The following is a 20,333-nucleotide window of genomic DNA, read 5'->3' on the forward strand; positions in this document are numbered from 1 at the left end:
CCAACTCACACATCCAATTAGTTAGTTGTGAGAGTAGTGATAACCAACTCTTATCATTTCTACTATCAGGACATCTCTTAACTGCATCTTCTTTTCAAAGCTCACTCAGCTACTTGTGTGAGAGTTGAGACCCTCATTACATCTTGTCTAAATTATTGCAATCACCTCCTAATTTGTCTCCTTCCCTACTGCCCTTCCCTCTCCATACTTCACATAGCTGCCAATATGACCTTTCCTCAGAACAAACCTGATTGAGATAGTTTCCAATATAATTAGTTCCAATGGATCTTTACTGATTTCAGGATCAAAATAATTCCAGTCTTTGACTTTTTAATCTCTTCATAACCTGCCCCCTACTTTTTTCAGCTTCATGATCTGTTACTCCTCTTCTTGCACTCTATAGTTGAGCAAAACTAGCTTTCATGTTATTCCTTATACATAATATTAATATTTCCCATCTCCAAGACTTTGCACTGGCAGTGATCAGTGCCTTGAATGTACTCCCTTCTACTCTCTACCTTGTACATACCCTTACTTTTTTCAGTACTTATCTCAATTTTTACCTTTTAGATGAAGAGTTTGCCAATTTCTCAGAGTGCTAATGCTTTGTCTCTCAAAACTACATCTTGCTTAATTTATGCTTATTGTTTATATACTTATGTATTTTATAAATTTATTTATGTTGGTGTTATTCATTGTCATTAGAATGTTTGATTCTTGAAGACAGAAACTATTGCATTTTTGGTTTGATATCTCCAAACCTAGGCTTTGTCTGACACATAATGAGTGCAATACATTCCACTTTGTTAATTGATTGACAGAGGGGGGAAAAAAGGAAGAGAAAAAAATAGTCTAGCAAAATCAATAAAAATGTCAGTCTTGTCTGTGCTTGTGTATTATATTCAACACCCATAGTGTCCTAAATCTATAAGAGAAGGTAGTTAAAGTATTATTTTAATTACAACCTTGCAATTAATTTACTCTACAAAATTCCTCCAATTAACACTTTTCATACCAAATGGCTAGCAAATTCTCACTTCCTACTCCTCTATGGCTAAGAATTTCCCTTTTTCTCCTGTTGCCTCTACCCACAATATCATCCTTATTTGGTTCCTCCCTTCTCTTCCCTAGTCCCTAAGCTCATCTGCTTCTCTTTTCATTGTGGCCCTTGTAATGATCCCAAAGTAATATGAATAAACTCCTTCATCTTAGAGCTCTTCTTTTACACTCCTTCCATCTTCTAGTGCTCCCAGAACCTAGCTTTCTTATTTTCTCTCTTGCCTACTTCTCCCATTCCTATCTACTGTTTCTCCCCCATCCCCTTCCTTCTGTGCACAAAGCTAGGAGAGGCTTTCCCCATTGCCATTTTCAAACTCTCCCTCTGCTTACATCATTCAGAAATCTCTCCTCTGTTGAAGCAAAATGATCTTGGGACAGAACCTTGAGGAAAACCTAAACTTAATGGTGCAAGAAAGATGAAGAACCAGCAAAGTTGTTGCTTGACAGTTGAAAGGAAAACTAATAGAACATTCTTATGGAAGGTAAAATAACAAAGTATATCCTGAAGGGAATGATTCTGTGTTAAATGCTACAGAAATATCAAGGAGGATGAGAATAATTGAATGTTTTAGCAGTGAGAACTGAGTAAAGCGTACAGGATTTAGCAATCATGGTGACCTTTCAGAGAGCAGTTTCAAAAAAGCCAGACTGCTTTTGGAGGAAGAATGGCTGTGTGGTGAAAATGCCTCAATGCTTTCAAGAAAGAAAATATTTAGGGCAGTAACTTTTCCAATCCAATAGCCATACAGTTACTAAAATATTCTTGCTCAGGAGCAAGTTTGACAATGAGCAGAAATCTTCAGAGACTCCTATTACAGGATAAATTACAAATATCTTAACCTGACATTTAAGGCTCTTTGCAGTATTGATCCAACTGACCTTTACTTTCTTATTTCAAAATAGTCTCTTTAATGCACTCCACATTTCACCCAAACTGACTGGAATATGACTTCTAAATGTCCCTTGAATATGCCATTTCAAATCCCACTCATATACATTCACAGCTTAGGCCTCATACCTGAAATGGACTTTCTCAAGGCTCTCCTCTCCTACATGCTCTTCCATGTAGCCTTCTCTGATTTTCCTAGAAGAAAGTACTTACTCCTTCTTCACATAATTCTATAGCACTGAGTTTGGATATCTTTATTGCTATCTATATTTATTGTATATACAACAGTACATACAACAGTACCTAGAACAAAGTTGGTATTCTATAAATACTTATTCCATTTTCTTCCCTTCCCCCCCCCAGACTGGGGTTAAGTGACTTGCCCAGGGTCACACAGCTAGGAAGTGTTAAGTGTCTGAGACCAGATTTCAACTCGGGTCCTCCTGAACTCAAGGCTAGTGCTCTATCCACTGCACCATCTAGCTGCCCCCAATTTTCTTCCCTTTTAATTTTCATTTCTCTATTATTAGAAATTCAGAACACTTTTTTCAGGTAGCTATTAATAGTTTGGATTTATCTATTTTTTTTTTCCTGTTTGTGTCTGTTGAAGATTTATAAGTCTTAGTTCCAAAACTAACAAGTTTAGAAATTTCACTTAGAAAATTCAATGTCAGAAACTAGGCATGGATCCACATTTAACACCACATACTAAGATAAGATCAAAATGGGTCCAAGATTTAGGCATTAAGAATGAAATCATAAATAAATTAGAGGAACAGAGGATAGTTTACCTTTCAGACTTGTGGAGGAGGAAGGCATTTGTGTCCAAAGGAGAACTAGAGACCATTATTGATAACAAAATAGAAAACTTTGATTACACCAAATTAAAAAGTTTCTGCACAAACAAAACTAATGCAAACAAGATTAGAAGGGAAGTAACAAATTGGGAAAACATTTTTACAGTTAAAGGTTCTGATAAAGGCCTCATCTCCAAAATATATAGAGAATTGACTTTAATTTATAAGAAATCAAGCCATTCTCCAATTGATAAATGGTCAAAGGATATGAACAGACAATTTTCAGATGATGAAATTAAAACTATTTCCACTCATATGAAAGTGTTCCAGATCATTATTGATCAGAGAAATGCAAATTAAGACAACTCTGAGATATCATTACACATCTGTCAGATTGGCTAAGATGACAGGAAAACAAATAACAATGAATGTTGGAGGGGCTTGGGAAAACTGGAACACTGGTGCATTGTTGGTGGAGTTGTGAAGGAATCCAACTATTCTGGAGAGCAATCTGGAATTATGCCCCAAAAGTTATCAAACTGTGCATACCCTTTGACCCAGCAATGCTACTACTGGGCTTATATCCCAAAGAAATACTAAAGAAGGAAAGGGACCTGTATGTGCCAAAATGTTTGTGGCAGCCCTTTTTGTAGTGGCTAGAAACTGGAAAATGAATGGATGCCTATCAATTGGAGAATGGTTGGGTAAATTATGGTATATGAAGGTTAAGGAATATTATTGTTCTGTAAGAAATGAGCAACAGGAGGAATACAGAGAGGCTTGGAGAGACTTAAATCAACTGATGCTGAGTGAAATGAGCAGAACTAGGAGATCATTATACACTTCACAATGATACTGTATGAGGATGTATGCTGATGGAAGTGGATATCTTCAACATAGAGAAGAGCTAATCCAATTCCAATTGATCAAAGATGGAGAGAATCAGCTACACCCAGAAAAGGAATACTGGGAAATGAGTGTAAACTGTGAGCATTTTTTTTTTGTTTTTCTTCCCAGATTATTTTTACCTTCTGAATATAATTCTTCCTTTGCAACAACAACAACAACAAAATTCGGTTCTGCACATATATATTGTACCTAGGATATACTATAAAATATTTAATATGTATGGGAATGCCTGCCATCTAGGGGAGGGTGTGGAGGGAAGGAGGGGAAAAATTTGGAACAGAAGGGAGTACAAGGGATAATGTTGTTTTAAAAAAATTATCTATGCATATGTACTGTCAAAAAATGTTATAATTATAAAAATTAATTTAAAAAATAAATTTTAACACAAACAAAAAAAAAAGAAAAAAAGAAAATTCATTAAATTCCATTTAACATTTATTATTACACCCCACCCCACCCCCATCACTCATTTTAGGGATTCTGAAAAAAAAAAAAAAGGATTTGGAAGGAGACAAAGACTACAAAAGTCCCCCTTAATCATAAGATCCTCTTTAATTAACATGCAAATGAAAACAAAAGTTATTTGAAGAAGATCAGACCACTCAGGGCACCTTCCTGTGTGTATATTTTGTTGGCACTAGTCAATCATTTCAGTCATTTTCAACTCTTTGGGAAGCTCTTTGGTGTTTTATTGATAAAAGATACTGGAATATTTTCCCATTTTCTTCTCCAGCTCATTTCAAAGATGAGGAAATTGAGGCAAACAAAGTTTAGTAACTTGTTTAGGAGTACACAGTATCTGATGCTAGATTTAAACTCAGTAAATCTTTCTGACTGCGGGCTCAGCAATCTATCCCATGCACCACCTAGATCTCTGTGTGTATGTATAAACTTACATTGTATAAATATATGCACATATATGAATAGAAATATACATATATAGGCATGCATATATATCTATACAACACATATGTGTGTATGTGTGTGTACCAGTAACCAAAATAAATTCTGGATTTTGTGCTATATTTCATCAATGAAACATCTCACTTTCTCCCTACACAAAATAGGGAGTGATGATAGCAATATATAAATATAAATATCATATATACATACATATACATATATATATATATACACATACATATATATATAAAATAGAGCTCACTTCCATAGAGGAGAGGGAACCCTGGTCACAATTCCAGGGCAGAAAAGATTTCCTGTGATCATTTATAGATCAGAATACAGGCCAGAAGATCAGTGGTCATTTTTCTTCTTGGATCATATGACCTTAGAAGAACTGAAAACTTAAAGGTCTCCAGAATTAGTTCTGAAAACAGTAACACAAAAACCTGTAGTTTCAGAAAGTGGAGCAGATTGTAACTTTATCATAAAGTTAAAAGTTCATGAAATAGACTGGAAATAAAAGCAAATAACAAAAACAAAACAAAACAAAACAAAAAAAGAACCTGGCTGTAGGAAGTCACAAAAACTCAAAAGAGGACAACAATGTCATAACAACTGCACCTAAAGCTTCCCAAAAAAAGTGTGAATTGGTGTCAGGCTCAAAGATAATTTCTGGAAGAACTCAAAAAGGAATTTTAAAATCAAATATGAGAAATAGAAGGAAAATTGAGAAAAGAAAGTATAATGATGCAAGAGTTATGGAACAAGAATCAATAGTTTGGAAGCACAGAGAGTGGGAAAAGATATACAAAATTTGCTGAAGAAAACAATTCCTTTAAAAATATAATTGGCCAAATTGAAAAGGAGTTCTAAAAGCTCTCTGAAGAAAATAATTTTTAAGAATAAGAATTGGACAAGTTGAAGCTAATGATCCCATAAGACATCAAGAAACAATAAAAGAAAATCAAAATAATGAAAAAAATAGGAGAAAATTGAAATATCTCTTTAGCAAAACAACATTCTGGAAATAGATAATTTAAGAATTGTTTGGCTACCTAAAAGCCATGATAAGAAAAAGAACCTAGACATCATATTTCTTTTTTTAATAGTATTTTATTTTTTCCAAATACATGCAAAGATAGTTTTCAATATTCTCCTTTGCAAAACTTTTTATTCCAAATTTTTCTCCTTCTCCTCCTCCTCCTCCCTGCTCCTTCTAGGAGAGAGCAAACAATCCAATATAGGTTAAACATATGCAATTATTCTAAACATATTTCCATATTTATTAGACATCACATGTCAATAAACTATTAATGAAAACTTCCCTGATAGCTTAGAACCAGGAGGGTAAACTAGAATTTGAAACAAGTCATCCTCTGAAAGATATCAAAATAAAAACCACATTCTAGAGCCCACAGGTCAAGTAAAAAATACTTCAAGCAGCCATAAACAATGCAAATGTTATGGAGTCACAATTGGAATAACACAGGATTTTGCAGCTTCTACATTAAAAGATCAGAGAGTTTAGAATAGGATATTCTGAAAGACAAAGGAACAGGATTATAACTAGCAATTACCTACCCAGCAAAACTGAGTATAATACTTCAAGAGGAAAAATTGGAAATTTGATAAAATAAAGGACATCTAAGCATTCCTTATGAAAAAAAGGGAATAAATGAAAATACCAAGATAAGATGAAAATGGGCTCATAATTTAGACATAAAGAATGTAGAGTAGTAGGTATGGGTCAATGCCTAATTTCTGCCATTATAATTTCCAATTTTCCCAGTAGTTTTTGTATTTCTAATTTGTTCTTCTAATTTATTTATATTTTCAGATCTGTGCAGAAGGAAGGAATATGTGACCAAAGAAGAACTAGAGTACATTATGGAATGCAAAATAGATAATTTTGATTAAATTTAGTTTAAAGGTTTTGTACAAGCAAAACCAATGCAGACAAGATTAGAAGAAAAGCAATAAACTGGGGGGAAATTTACATCCAAAGTTTCTGATAAAGGCTTCATTTCCACAATATATAATTGACCCAAATCTATAAGAATACAAACCATTCTCCAATTTCATAGTTCCATATTGCTCTCCAGGATAGTTGGATCAGTTCACAACTCCACCAACAAAGTGTCCCAGTTTTCTCACATATCCTCTAACATTCATCATCTTTTCCTGTCATCTTAGCCAATCTAAGAAGTATGTAGTGGTACCTCAGAGTCGTCTCAATTTGCATTTCTCTGATCTAATAGTGAGTGAAAGCATTTTTTCATATGACTAGAAATGGTTAGAACAATTGGAAACTAAGTGTGGATCACAACATAGTATTTTTCAATCTTTTTGTTGTTGTTTGCTTGCATTTTGTTTTTTTCTCATTTTTTTCTTTTTTGATCTGATTTTTCTTCTGTAGCATGATAATTGTGGAAATATGTATAGAAGAACTGCACACATTTAACACATATTGGATTACTTGCTTTCTCAAGGAGTGGGTGAAGAGAAAGGAAAGAGAAAAAAAATTGGAACAGAAGATTTTGCAAGGTTGGATGTTGAAAATTATCTATGCATATGTTTTGAAAATAAAAAGCTTTCATTAAAAATAAATTTTAAAATTACACAAGGAGCATCTAGGTGGTGTGGAGCAGCTAGGTAACACAATGGATAGTGCACCAGCATTGAAGTAAGGAGGACCTGAGTTCAAATTTGATCTCAGACACTTAACACTTCCCAGCTGTGTGACCCTGGGCAAGTCACTTAACTTCCTCAGGGAAAAAAGAATTACACAAAAAATCTTGAGAATCAAAAGAGAAATTAAGAAAAATTGAAAGTGAGAAAATCACTTAACTCATAAACAAAACTAATAGCTGGTTTTATGAAGAACAGAAAATAAAATAAATAAACCATTGCTTAATTTGATTTAAAGAAAGAAGAAAACTAAATTAACCAATACCAAAAGTGAAAAGAGCAAATTCACTGAACATGAAGAGGAAATTAAAGTCATTATTAGGAATTATTTTGCCAAATTATATGTTTCTAAATCTAACAATGTGAAATGGATGAATATTTACAAAAATACAAAGTGCTCAAAATAATAGAAAAGAAAAATAGAGCATCTAAATAGCCCCATCATAGAAAAAGTAATTAAACTAGCCATCAATGACTTCTCTAAGGAAAAAAAAAATCCCGAGGGCCAGATGGATTTACAAGTGAATTCTATTAAACATTTAAAGAACAATTTATTCCAACACTATAAGATCTTTTTTGGGGGAAAAAAAACAAAATAAAACACAAAGAAGGTGTATTTGCAAAATATATGAAATATATTTATATCTTTGATACATAAGCCTGGAAAAGCAAAAACAAAGAAAGAAAAGTACAGACCAATTTCCTTAATGAATATCAATGAAAAAATTTTAAGTGAAACACTGGCAAGGAAATTATAGCAATAAATCACAAGGATTATAGACTAAGAACAGATGTGATTTATAGATCTAATACAGGGCTGACTGGATATAAGGAAAACTATCAACATAATTGACCAAATCAATAACAAAACAAGGAGAAATCATGATTATCTCAATAGATATGAAAAACTTTTAAAATACAACACCCATTACTATAAAAAATAATAGAAAACACAAAACTAAATGGAACTTACTTTAAAACAACACATAATAATCACTTAAAACTATTAATAAGCAGTATCTATAATGGAGTAGAAGCCTTCCCAATAATATCAAAGATGAAGCAAGGATGCCATTATCACCACTATTATTCAGCAGTAAAAATCCTAGTTATAATAGTAAAACAAGAAAAAGAAACTGAAAGAACTAGAATAAGCAATGAAGTAAGAAAACTACCATTCTTTGCAAGTAAAAGCATGACATACTTTGAGAATTCTTGAGAATGTATTTTAAAAAACTCATTGAAATAAGTAATAACTTTAGGAAAATTGCAGGATATAAAATAAACCCACACAGACCATCAGCTTTCTGCATATTATCAACAAAGTCCAGTAGCAAGAGATAGAAAGAGAAATTCCATTTAAAATAATTGTAGACAGTATAAAATATTTGATTATCTACTTGCCAAGATAAATCTAAGAACTATATGAACCCAAAAAAAAAAGACTTTTTCACACAAATAAAGTCATATCTGAGCAATCAGGAAAATATCATTTGTTCATGAATAGACTGAACCAATATAATAGAAATGCCAATTTGAAATACATTAATTTGCTTATTCAATATCATATCAATCTACCATAATTATTTTATAGAGCTATAAAAAATAATTAAATTAATCTGGAAAAACAAAATGTCAAGAATATCAAGGACATTAATGAGAAAAAAAAGCAAAGTTATCAAGGACATTAATGAGAAAAAAAAGCGAAGTTACATGGTCTAACCATACCAGATCTCAAACTGTATTTCAACTATTTGGACATGTATACAGTTGGAACAAAAAGTTTTGCAATTGTCAATGCTGAAAAATTACCCATGCATACATCTTGTAAATAAAAAGTTATAAAAAAAACTTGCATTAATTTTTTTTTAAAAAAGCAGTAATCATCAAAGTGGTGTCTCAGTAAAATAGATTAGGTTCACAATGCACAATAAGTCATGACCATAGTAATTTAGTGCTTCATAAATGCAAAGATCTCAGTTTTGGGGACAAAAACTCACTACTTGACAAAAACTGCTGGGAAAACTGGAAAGCAGTTTGGCAGAAACTAAAGTGTAGACCAACAGCTCATACATATATATATCAAGATAAAATTAAAATGGATACATGATTTGGAAATAAAAGATGATACCATTAGAAAAGTGAAACATGGAATAGTTTATCTTGGAGAAGGGAAAAATTTATTACCAAAGAAGAGCTAAAAAGCATTATAGGATGTAAATTGGATAATTTTGATTACATTAAATTAAAAAGATTTTGCACAAACAAAACCAATGCAGCCAAGATTTTAATTGTTAGCCAATTTTATTATCAATATCATACAAGATTCTCAATTAGATAAGTCACAGAAATTCAGATGTTAAAAGGAACCAATTAGAAATTAGTGTTAAGAAAAACCAACAAATGTCTAGCACAACTTCCCAAAGTTGAACAGTCATAGTCATATCCCAAATGAATTTGTAACCCAAAAAGCCAGGGGAGGTCTTCTTAACCAAAGGATAACTAGCAAGTCAAAAATGGGGGACAAAATCCAAGCCCTTTTTGCAAGTCAATCCTACTGTGTAATGATGATGAAACGAAAGAGCAAAACCCATGTATCCATCAGTAAGGCAGAAAGCCCTTAGAGTTTGTTGACCTCTGGTTACTTAGGAAAGGGAACCTGGCAACCCTTCCCCTGAAGAGCTAGTAAGAAAAGCCCTTGGGAATTAGGGGAAAAGCCCTGAAACTGGTATTAGAAAATTAATCTTGGGTCTGAGAAAGGAAATAAACACTGGATACATTAATAGAAGTGTGGTAAAGGCCCTCACACACCCAAAGGCATATGCAGAACCTACAACAAGATAATAGGGTGTAAGTCCCTGTTGTGCCCGTGTTAGTACCCTGGATATCTTAGAATTAGCCAGAGTCAGGAGAAGCAAAAGTCTTTATTCTTGGTCTTTTGGGGCAATGTCAGGGGATTAGATGTAGGAATCTCTACACCTCCTTTCTCTCTCTCCACCTCCAAAGAATGAGCTTACTTGTCCTACTCCACCCTCTGATCTTCCCTCCCCTTCTTTGTCCACACCCACAGATCAAGCCAGCACACAGTTGAGTAGGGTCATCCTCCAAGCATGTTAATAGAAAATTGTCCATTTGGTAATTAGCCTTAAGTGATAAGTTATCTTATTTAAGTGCATCTGCTCAGTTCTAGCCCTTTACAAGTCCCCATCCCCAGAATTGTTTAGAAGGTGAGAAATTGGAAGGAGGAAGAATAATTGTTCATGAGGACCTATTTATTCTGTCTGCTGTTCTAGAAGGCCCAAAAGGCTTGTCCAAGAAAGCAAAAAACTGGGGGGAAATTTTAATGGCAATGATCTCTCATAAAGCCTTCATTTCTAAAAAATATAGATAGAACTGAGTTAAATTTATAAGAATATTTGTAAGAATACAGTCAGTACCCAATTGATATATGGTCAAAGGATATTATCAGGCATTTTTCAAATGAAATCAAAGCTATCTATAGTCATATGAAAAATTGCTTTAAATCATTATTGATTAGAGAAATGTAAATTAAAACAATTCAGGTGGCACCTCACACGTATCACATTGGCTATTATGACAGAAAAATTAAATTACAAATGTTAGAGGGGATGTAGGTAAATTAGCACATTAATGTATTGTTGGTGGAGTTGTGAACTGATCCAATCATTCTGGAGAATTATTTGGAATAATGCCCAAAGAGCTCTAAAAACTGTGCATACCCTTTGACTCAGAAATGCCATTACTAGGTGTATGTCTAAAGGATTTTTTTTAAAATAAAAAGACCTATATGTACAAAAATATTTAAATATTTATTGCAGCTCTTTTTGTGGTGGCAAAGAATTGGAAATTGAGAGGTTATATATCAATTGAGGAATTACTGAACAAGTTGTGGCTATGATTTTGCTACAATACTATTGTGTTATAAGAAATGATGGTCAGAATGCTTTCAGAAAAATTTGGAAAGACTCACATGAACTGCTGCTATAAAATAAAGTGAACAGAACTAGGAGAATAATGCATACAGTAATTGCACTATTGTTATGATGGTCAATTCTGAATGGCTTAGCTATTCTTAGTAATACAATGATCTAAGTTAATTCCAAAGGATTTATAATGAAGAATGCTATCAACCTCCAGGGAAAGAACTCATGGAATCTGCATGCAAATTGAAACATAATATTTTAAGCTTTTTTTCATTTTTGTCTGTTTTCTTTCATAACATAACAAATGTGGAAATATATTTTGCATGACTGCACATGTATAAACTCTATGAAACTGGTGTCTCAGGGAGGAAAGAGAGAAGAGAATTAGGAACAGAATTTAAAACTCAAAATTTTTTAAAGTGAATGTTAATTTTTTGCATGTAATTGAAAAAACTACAATGTTAAACTTTTTTAAAATGTTAAGACAAAGAAGAGATGTAAAAAGTCACAACCTACTATTTCTTTGAAAAGACAGGGCCAGGGCTATACAATATCTAATATCAGACAACTTTTAATGTATTATTTCATTTTGCTGAAGTTTTTTTGTTTTCTCACTCTTTTTGTTTCTCATTATGAAGTATAGTTCTCTGGGACAAGGTAAAGAAAAATAAATTGGATAATATAAGTTGTATGACAACAAGTCATTTAATAAAAAAATTTAAAAGAAAAAACTGAGATATTTGTAAAGTGCTTAATATAGTGCCTAGAACATAATAAGAACTTAATAAATGCTTGTTCCTTTTCTTTTCCATCTTTACCCCAGCACACTTGACCATATTTTTTCATTCTATTCCTGAATTCCAATTAGAATGTGAGCTCCCTGAAATGAGGGATCTAACATTTTTATTTGGATTTTCAAAATTTGCCATGGTGCTTTGTGCATAGTAAAAGCTTTATACATGCTTCAAACATTTATTTTTTCATAGGATAGATATTTAATATTATTTTTTAATTTTTAATATTTAATATTTTATTTTTAATTACATGCAAAAATGGTTTCTATTTACTTTTATAAGATTTTAAGTTCTAATTTTTTCTCCCTCCCTTCCTTTCCTCCCATCCCCAAGATGGCAAGCAAATAAAATAAATTCTTAATATATAACTTCTGTCCTCAACTTTTACCTATTCTGTTTCCATATTCTAATTGTGTAATTTCAGTGATATTTTTGAGACTTAATTTTCTTCTTATATTAGAAATCAAGTTTTTTCTACTCATAACCTAAACATTTAATATTTGTGCATCATTATTCAGGCTCCTTTCTTGGCTTTTATTCCATGTAAACTTTCCAATATTACAAATTCTATTCTTTCTCCATTATAACTTTTCTTTATGTTATCTTGTTTATTGGGTAACCATAAGCAATTTTTTCTCACCTATCCTGTTTATTTTAAATCCTTTTTTGATTAGATTTGCAAGTCAACAGCCAAATATATTCTTCTTAAATGTGTTCTATCTCTTACCAGGAATCTGTTATGCATATTTTAAGTCATATTCCTAAAATCTAACTCTCAGTCTCAGGCACCAGTTCCTTAATTAGCCACTTGTTTCCCATATCAATTTTTCACTTGTGTATCCTTCCTTTAACTCCGCAGGAAGAAAAGTGCAGTATATGTTCCCATGGTTTTCAATTTCTTGCTCAAGATGTCACAATCTTGAGTATCACTTTTCATATTTTAATTTTTGTACAACTTAGCTAACTTTGGGAATGTGGGATATTCTTACTTGCTTCTTGGAAGAATGAGTTGAATCTTTCTAATCTCATGGGGATAGCATTATATCCTTTCCATACTCAGTTCAATGTCAAACAAAAATCAGAAAAGCTTAGTCTGTAATTCTATTGCTTACTGTCTGAATATTTTTTATAAATATACACATACAAATGTCAATATGTATAATATTTTACTGACTAGGAGAAAGGACCGGATTTCCTGGATCCTAGTGGATTGTGAACATGAAGGTGCCAAAGGAAGAACATAAAAGAGGCCAAAGGCAAGGAAAGAGTAGAGGGAGGAAAGGGGAAGAAGCAAGGGAGCCTGAGTAGAGGAAGAGATCAAATAGTCCATTGTAAATATTTAAAGGGGTGTGAGATTACAGATATTGACAACATGTATCCCATGTCATCTTGGTTCATTTGGACAAGTGTGTTGGAACATTTTACTTTCAGGTTATTCTATGTACTGTAGGGAAAAGAGGTTTCCTCCGAACACATGCTTCTCTGGCTTGGAGCAATGATCCTCTCAGCCTTGATTTATTTCCTCCTGGTGGGGTCTTTCCCTACAGAACAGCTCTGCCAGTGGGGGGTTGCTAGTCAATGCCAGATCAACTCTTTGAAGAATAAACCTTCTTGGAATCCTCAGCAGCTCTGTAAAACCACCTGTGCTCTTCATTTCTACCCACAGAGAACTGAAAGGGAATTATTTATGATCTTTCAATCTCTTCTTACTTTAACTACTGGGAAAGTGTGGCTGTGAATAGACATCAATAGCAGCCCAAGCCTCTCACCCTTGGAAATTGAAAAAAACGAGAAGGTGTTAGAACTTAAATCCTAAAACCTCTTTGGACTTCACTTTGCTCTTCTGTAAAATTAGGGTATTTAGACTCAATGATCTCTAAAGTCCCTTCTTGATTGAAATATGTTATCCTACAATCCATGGGTTCAGATGGTTGGGAATGACATAATTCCCTTACTATATTGGCTACTCTTAATTCCTGAAACATGGAAATTACTAAAATTGAGGCAGCAATAATTATGGGAAAGGAATAAATATCTGTGCTGGACTTAGGGTATTGTTGCCATCTTGATTAGGGGAAAGTTACCATCTTGAAGGAGAGGCAAGTGATTGAAAGAGGGTCTTAAAGGTCAGATGATAGAGTTTGGATTTGATTTAATGAAGTGCTTCTTCCAGGTCCCCCAGCAGGAAAGATATGTCTACAGTTCATTTCACATAGAGATAGGAATTGGATCTGTGATTTGTTGATATAGGGAACTCTCAAGTGAGGAAATGCCTTCTCTCAGTGCAGGATGGCACTTGCTCTATAATTTATAGCTTTAGAGAATTTCCCCTTATAACTTTTCCCGCCCCTTAGAACTTCTCTTCAACCTTTCATTCCATTTTGTCTATTATCTGCCTCTGACTTTTTCTTTTTCTCTTCAATATTTATTTGCTATATTATCAATCATGCCCCATTCCATTCTCATGGAAGTACCCCACGGCTGCCTTGGTATCCCTTTTCAACTCTCCACTGTCTCCCTTAGTGATGTCATGTTTTCCTATGAACTCCCATGAATTTTCACACCTTTCTTATCTATTCCCTTCTCTACATAAACTCAGCCACCATATTTCAGGTCCTCCTCATCACCTGAACTACTGTAATATTCCCTTAATGATTTCTCTACATCAAATCCTTCCTCTCTCCAATGTGCCTTCTACACAGAAGCTAAATTTATATTCCTAAAGTACAAGTTTGACAATGTCACTTCTCCACTAAGATATTTCAGTGACTACCCATTGTCTCCAAGTTAAAATACAAATTTCTCTCTTTGATATTTGAAGTTCTTCAAAATCTTTCAACCTTATGTTTCCAGAATAATTTCACAGTTCTCCTCTTGAAACCCAAAATGACTTCCTTGGTACTCTGTGTACCTCTCCAACCTCCCTTACTTTGGCTAACATCCTAAACCCCTCCTCGCTGGTAATTTTTTCTTCCTCACAACTGTCTAATATAATCCTTTACTTCCTTCAAAAGACAGTTCAAGCATTACTTCCTATAAGAACACTTTTCAGGCTCCCCAGTTGTTAGTGTTCCTCTATATCTCTGGCAAACTTATTTTGAATATTTTGTGTTTATTTATCTGTGTACATCCTGAATCCCTCCAGTAGAATGTAAATTTCCTGGGACAGGGGTTGGTTCATTTTTACCTTTTCATCTCCAACAAAATGTAAGGATAAAAGATGAGGACTGCCAGTGGAGTATAAGCTGTAAACACATCCTGGTTCTCCTTCCAGGAAATCCATTTTCTCCACCCCTGCAACTAGAATATCACCACTGGCAAATGATCATTTAATTTAGAAACATTTAAAACATTCTTGTCCTTTTCTGAACCATAATGAAACTCATTTTCTGAACAACTTACTATATTACATGTGACTTTGTAGTCTAGTTATCTATCAAAAGTTTTGGGTTTAAATTCCTCTCTCTATTTCTTATGTGTGACTATAAGTGAATAATTTCTCCATAGCATATATAGGGAACTGAGCCAAATTTAGAAAAATAAGAGCCATTCCCTGATTAATAACTGGTCAGAAAGTATAAGCAGTCAGTTTTCAGAAAAAGAAATCAAAATCATCAATGAATATATGAAAAAAATGTTCTAAACCACATAATTAGAGAAATGTAAATTTTAAAAACTCTGAGATACAGCCTCACACTCATCAGATTATTTAACATGGTAGAAAAGGAAAAAGAACAAATGCTAAAGTGGATGTGGAAAAATAGGTAAACTAATACTAAAAATAGAGTTATCAACTGGTCCAACCATTTTGGAGAACAATTTGGAACTATGTCCAAAGTGCTTTGACTTAGCAAAAACCATTTCTAGGTATGAGTCCCAAAGAGATCAGAGAAAAAGGAAAAGGATCCAAAAATACAAAAATATTGATAGCAACTTTGTTGAGGATTTTTTTGTGGCAAAGAACTAGAAATTGAGGGGATGCCCATCAATTGGGGAATGGTGGAAATAGTATTGTATTGTAAGAAATAGGAAAGGGGATGGTTTCATAATCATCTGAGAAGATTTAGATGCAAAGTCAAGTGAGCAGAACTAGGGGAACATTGTATATAGTAACAGCAACATTGTATAAGGATGAACTGTGAAAGACTTAGCTGTAATGGACCATGATAATTCCAAGTGACTCATAATTAAAAAGGCAATCCACTTCCAAAGAAAAAACTAATAAACTCCAAGTATACATAGAAGTATAATTTTTCATTTTATTTTTTTGCAACATGGCTAATATAAAAATGTTTTGTATGCTTTTACATGTAAAATGGATATCATGTTGCTTTCTCCTTGGGTAGGGGAGGGCTTGAAAGAACAGAAACTTTGGAAGTCAAAAAATTTTTAAGTGAATAGAAATTTTTTTTGACTGAGGCAGTCAGGGTTAAGTGACTTCCTCAGGGTCACACAGCTAGGAAATATGAGTGTCTGAAGCCAGACTTGAACTCTGATCCTCCTGACTTTAGGGCTGGTGCTCTATCCTGCACCATCTAGCTGCTCCTGAATAGTAAATTTTTTTAAAAAACTTGGCTTTAGTTTTTCATAAACAAAATAAGAAGGTTGAGCAAGATGGTCTGCCAATTTCCTTCCAGCTCCAAATCTATGATACAGTGATCTATATCTGTATCTTTCCTCCCCCTGGTGACTAGAAACCAGAGCTTTTGTCCCATATGTCTATCTTTACATTATTGTGCTTCTATTAGGCACCTGATGTATATTGATTGACTGTATCTTGCACTTGAGGTCATGAATGTAGAGATTTAAGAGTTTGGGTTTTTCCCTTTTATCTCCTTCTCATAAAAATTCCTGAGGAAAGGGAAAGAAATAATCTCTACATTTTGGTTATAGACTCAAAGTTTAAAGAGAAGCCAATTATTTTTTCATTTGTAGGAAAAAACTTGAACATTTACTATGTTCCATCTCAAATCTTGGATATTAAAATTGCCTAAGGAATTTTTATGAACTTTTAAAGATCCTGCTCACCAATCAATGCACTGAGAGTATCTTTTATGGCAAAAGTACTGGGTTTATTTGTGACAAGTACATTAGAGTAGATTTAGCCAGAAGTAGTATGTTTTTCACATGAATTCAATTTTCAAGAGGATTGGCAAATGAGCCTAAAACTTGTACATTCTGAACTTTAATTGTATTGTTTTTCTCTAACACAATTATGTTCTCCATCTTGCTCTAAGCATTTGATTCTCTTCTCTTTGAAAACTTTGAAAAGAAACAGAGTTAAGCTATCACCGTGCAATGAATGCCAATTCCTTGAAGAATCTGAGTTTCAGCAGCAGCATTTCATCCACTTGTCAATCTATATTATGTCTCTAAACTCTTCTGCTATCTTAAGTAGGAAACAGATGACCCTTCTCGTGCTGTATTTCAGCAGGTCAACTGTGTTAGCTCATTCTCTGTCCTAGCACCTGTCTAATAGTGATGACTATCCTAAGTGACAATAGGAAAAAGTAGCTATTGGAAAAAGCCTAGATCATTCCAGAGTTTAGGTGCAGGATTTTTCACATGATCCAGCATCATTCATCATGGAGCAGCTCATGTCTATAAATAAATCCATGAAGTCAAGCTCAAGGTTATTCTGCATAATCAATCAATTAATAAATATTTATTGAAGAATGACTTGTCCTAGGCACTATAAAGGATAAAAAGACATATAATATGGTTGGGAAACCATGGGGTGTGTGTGTGTGTGTGTGTGTGTGTGTGTGTGTGTGTGTGTGTGTGTGTAAGAGAGAGAGAGAGAGAGAGAGAGAGAGAGAGAGAGAGAGAGAGAGAGAGAGAGAGAGAGAGAGAGAGATGTATGGCTGGGACAGGACAGCTAGGTGACATAATCAATAGAGCACTAGGCCTGGATGAGGAAGATTCATCTTCATGAGTTAAAATCCTTTCTTAGAAACTAGCTAACCCTATTTGCCTCAGTTTACACATCTGTAAAATGAGCTGGAAAAATATATATATAACAAATTGCTCCAGTATCCTTGTCAAGAAAAGTCCTAAAGGGGGTCACAAAGAAATGATTGAACAAATATATGCATGTCTCTCTGGGTCCATGAATATTTATTTACACAAACATATATAAGAGCTAGGCATTTATATAATTCTTTAAGATTTGGAAAATGCTTTACAGACATCTTTTTGCCCTCATAATTATCCTGAGAGCTAAGTTCCCTTATTATTCCCATTTTATAGATAAAGAATTCAAGGCAGACAGAGATTTACCCAGGATCAGGGTTTCTTAAAAAAATCACTGTGCCAGAAAGACATTTTCAGATTCAATCTCCTTCATCCACTCATATTCTAACATGGTTAGTTCAACTGATTCCCCTCTGGCTTCTGACCTGTTGACTAGCAATCTCTCCTTAGACTTTGGCTCTTGGCTTTAATGGTTTGATTTGCCAGTTTTCAAAAGAAATGGCCACTTCCCCCGCTCCACCAACAAGCATTTTTTCTATTGTCACTTGGGATAATCATCACTATTAAGTTTCAGAAAGAGAGAAAGAGATGACACAGTTGGCCTCCGAAGTGCAGCACAGAAAGTGTTTTCTGTTTCCTGATTATGGGGAATAGAGGGACTTAGAAACATAATGTAGATGTGAAGGAAATGGAATCATTGCCCTTATTCAGTCTGGACCCACCAGCATCTGATAACCTGCTTCTCTCTCCAGTACAAAATGGTATGCTGGTGAAAAGATGGAAGTTATCTTCCTGTCCCTGTTTGCTGTTCTATTACTGCTTCTCTGATTCCCTCAACTATTCTTCATTTCTCCCTCCCCCATGGCTGCCAAAGCTTTCTTTTGTGAGGCTCTACTGTCCTAGTTAACCTTTACAGTCTTGTGTTCTCCTGGGATATATGACACCTATCCCTTTCTGACCACTCAGAAGCAATCCTACCACTTACTGATGCTTAACCCTGATGCTCCCATTCCATCTGCACAGGACACCTTAAACCTTCAGAAGCCTCATAATGGATAAAACTTTCCATTGTCTGTTCCTTTCAGAAGGCAACCAAATTCTAAATCTGTGGAAGGCATCTCTCCTTCAGCCCTGCTTCCAGCTTGATCTGCAAATCATGGAATTGGGTTCAATGAAAACATACATTCCCCGTTACTGGTACTCTTCCCCCTCTCCCAGGCCTCCTCTTTAAACTTAGTTTTTAATTTGCATATACTTATGAGCAAAGGCAATGTGGTCCAATGGACGGGAAGCAGATGTCAAGAAGAAAGACCAAGCCCAAGTCTCACTTCAAACTCATAGTGTCTAAGTGACTCTGGACAATTTACTTAAGCTCAGTAAAACTACAGTTTTCAGAGCAAATAAGGAGGCAGATTGATAGATGGAGTTTTTCTACACCTATAAATTCATAAGTACAATTCCTATTTTCTTTCTATGTACATGTTATCTCTCTCCATAGAATGTATGCTCCTTGATAGTAGAAGCCCTTTCAATCTTCTTTTTTCCTTGCTTGCTTCCTTCCTTCCCTTCCTCCCTTCTTTCTTCTCCTCCCTCCCTCCTCCTCCTCTCCTCTTCCTTTTCCTCCCTTTTTCTCTCTCTGTCTCTTTCTGTGTCTCTTTTTCTCTATTTCTGTGTGTGTGTGTGTGTCTGTGTATATCTCTGAGACTCTGACTCTGTCGTGGTCTGTCTCTCTATATATCTTTCTGACTCTCTGCCTCTGTTTCTCTGTCTGTCTCTGTGTCTGTCTGCCTGTCTCTGTCTATCTCTGCCTCTCCCTCCCTCCATCCCTCCTCCCCCCTTTCTTTCTTCTTCTGTGTCTCTCTGTTTCTCTCTGTCTCTTTCTCTGTGTTTCTCTGAATCTCTGTCTTTGTCTCTGTGTATTTCTTTAGGTTTCTGTTTCTGGGACTCTGTCTCTGTCTCTGTCTCTCTATTTCCGTTTCTGTGTCTCTCTAAATCTCCGTCTATCTCTCTGTCTCTCTGTCTTTGTCTTTATCTTTGTCACTGTGTTTCTCTAGCTTTCTATCTCTGTCTCTGTTTATGTCTCTCTGTCTATCTCTGTGTGTATGTCTCCTCCTCAACCCCTCCTCTCTATCTCCAACCTATCACAGTTCCTGGCATACAGTAAGTATGAAATAAAATCTCATTGATTGATTGATTGATATGGAAAAGCAAAGTCATGGTTCGTCTAAGCCTATCAACGCTTTGCCCTGGAGTAGGTAATTTAGGATGAAAGAAATTTCTAAGTCAAAAAAGTTTTGTACACTATTCTTACAGCAGAATAGAAAACTATGAAGGGAGAAGATTATCAGATGTAACCTAAGGGGAAAAGGAGATGGAG

Source organism: Sminthopsis crassicaudata, chromosome 3 (assembly GCF_048593235.1).
Source record: "Sminthopsis crassicaudata isolate SCR6 chromosome 3, ASM4859323v1, whole genome shotgun sequence".
NCBI lineage: Eukaryota > Metazoa > Chordata > Mammalia > Dasyuromorphia > Dasyuridae > Sminthopsis > Sminthopsis crassicaudata.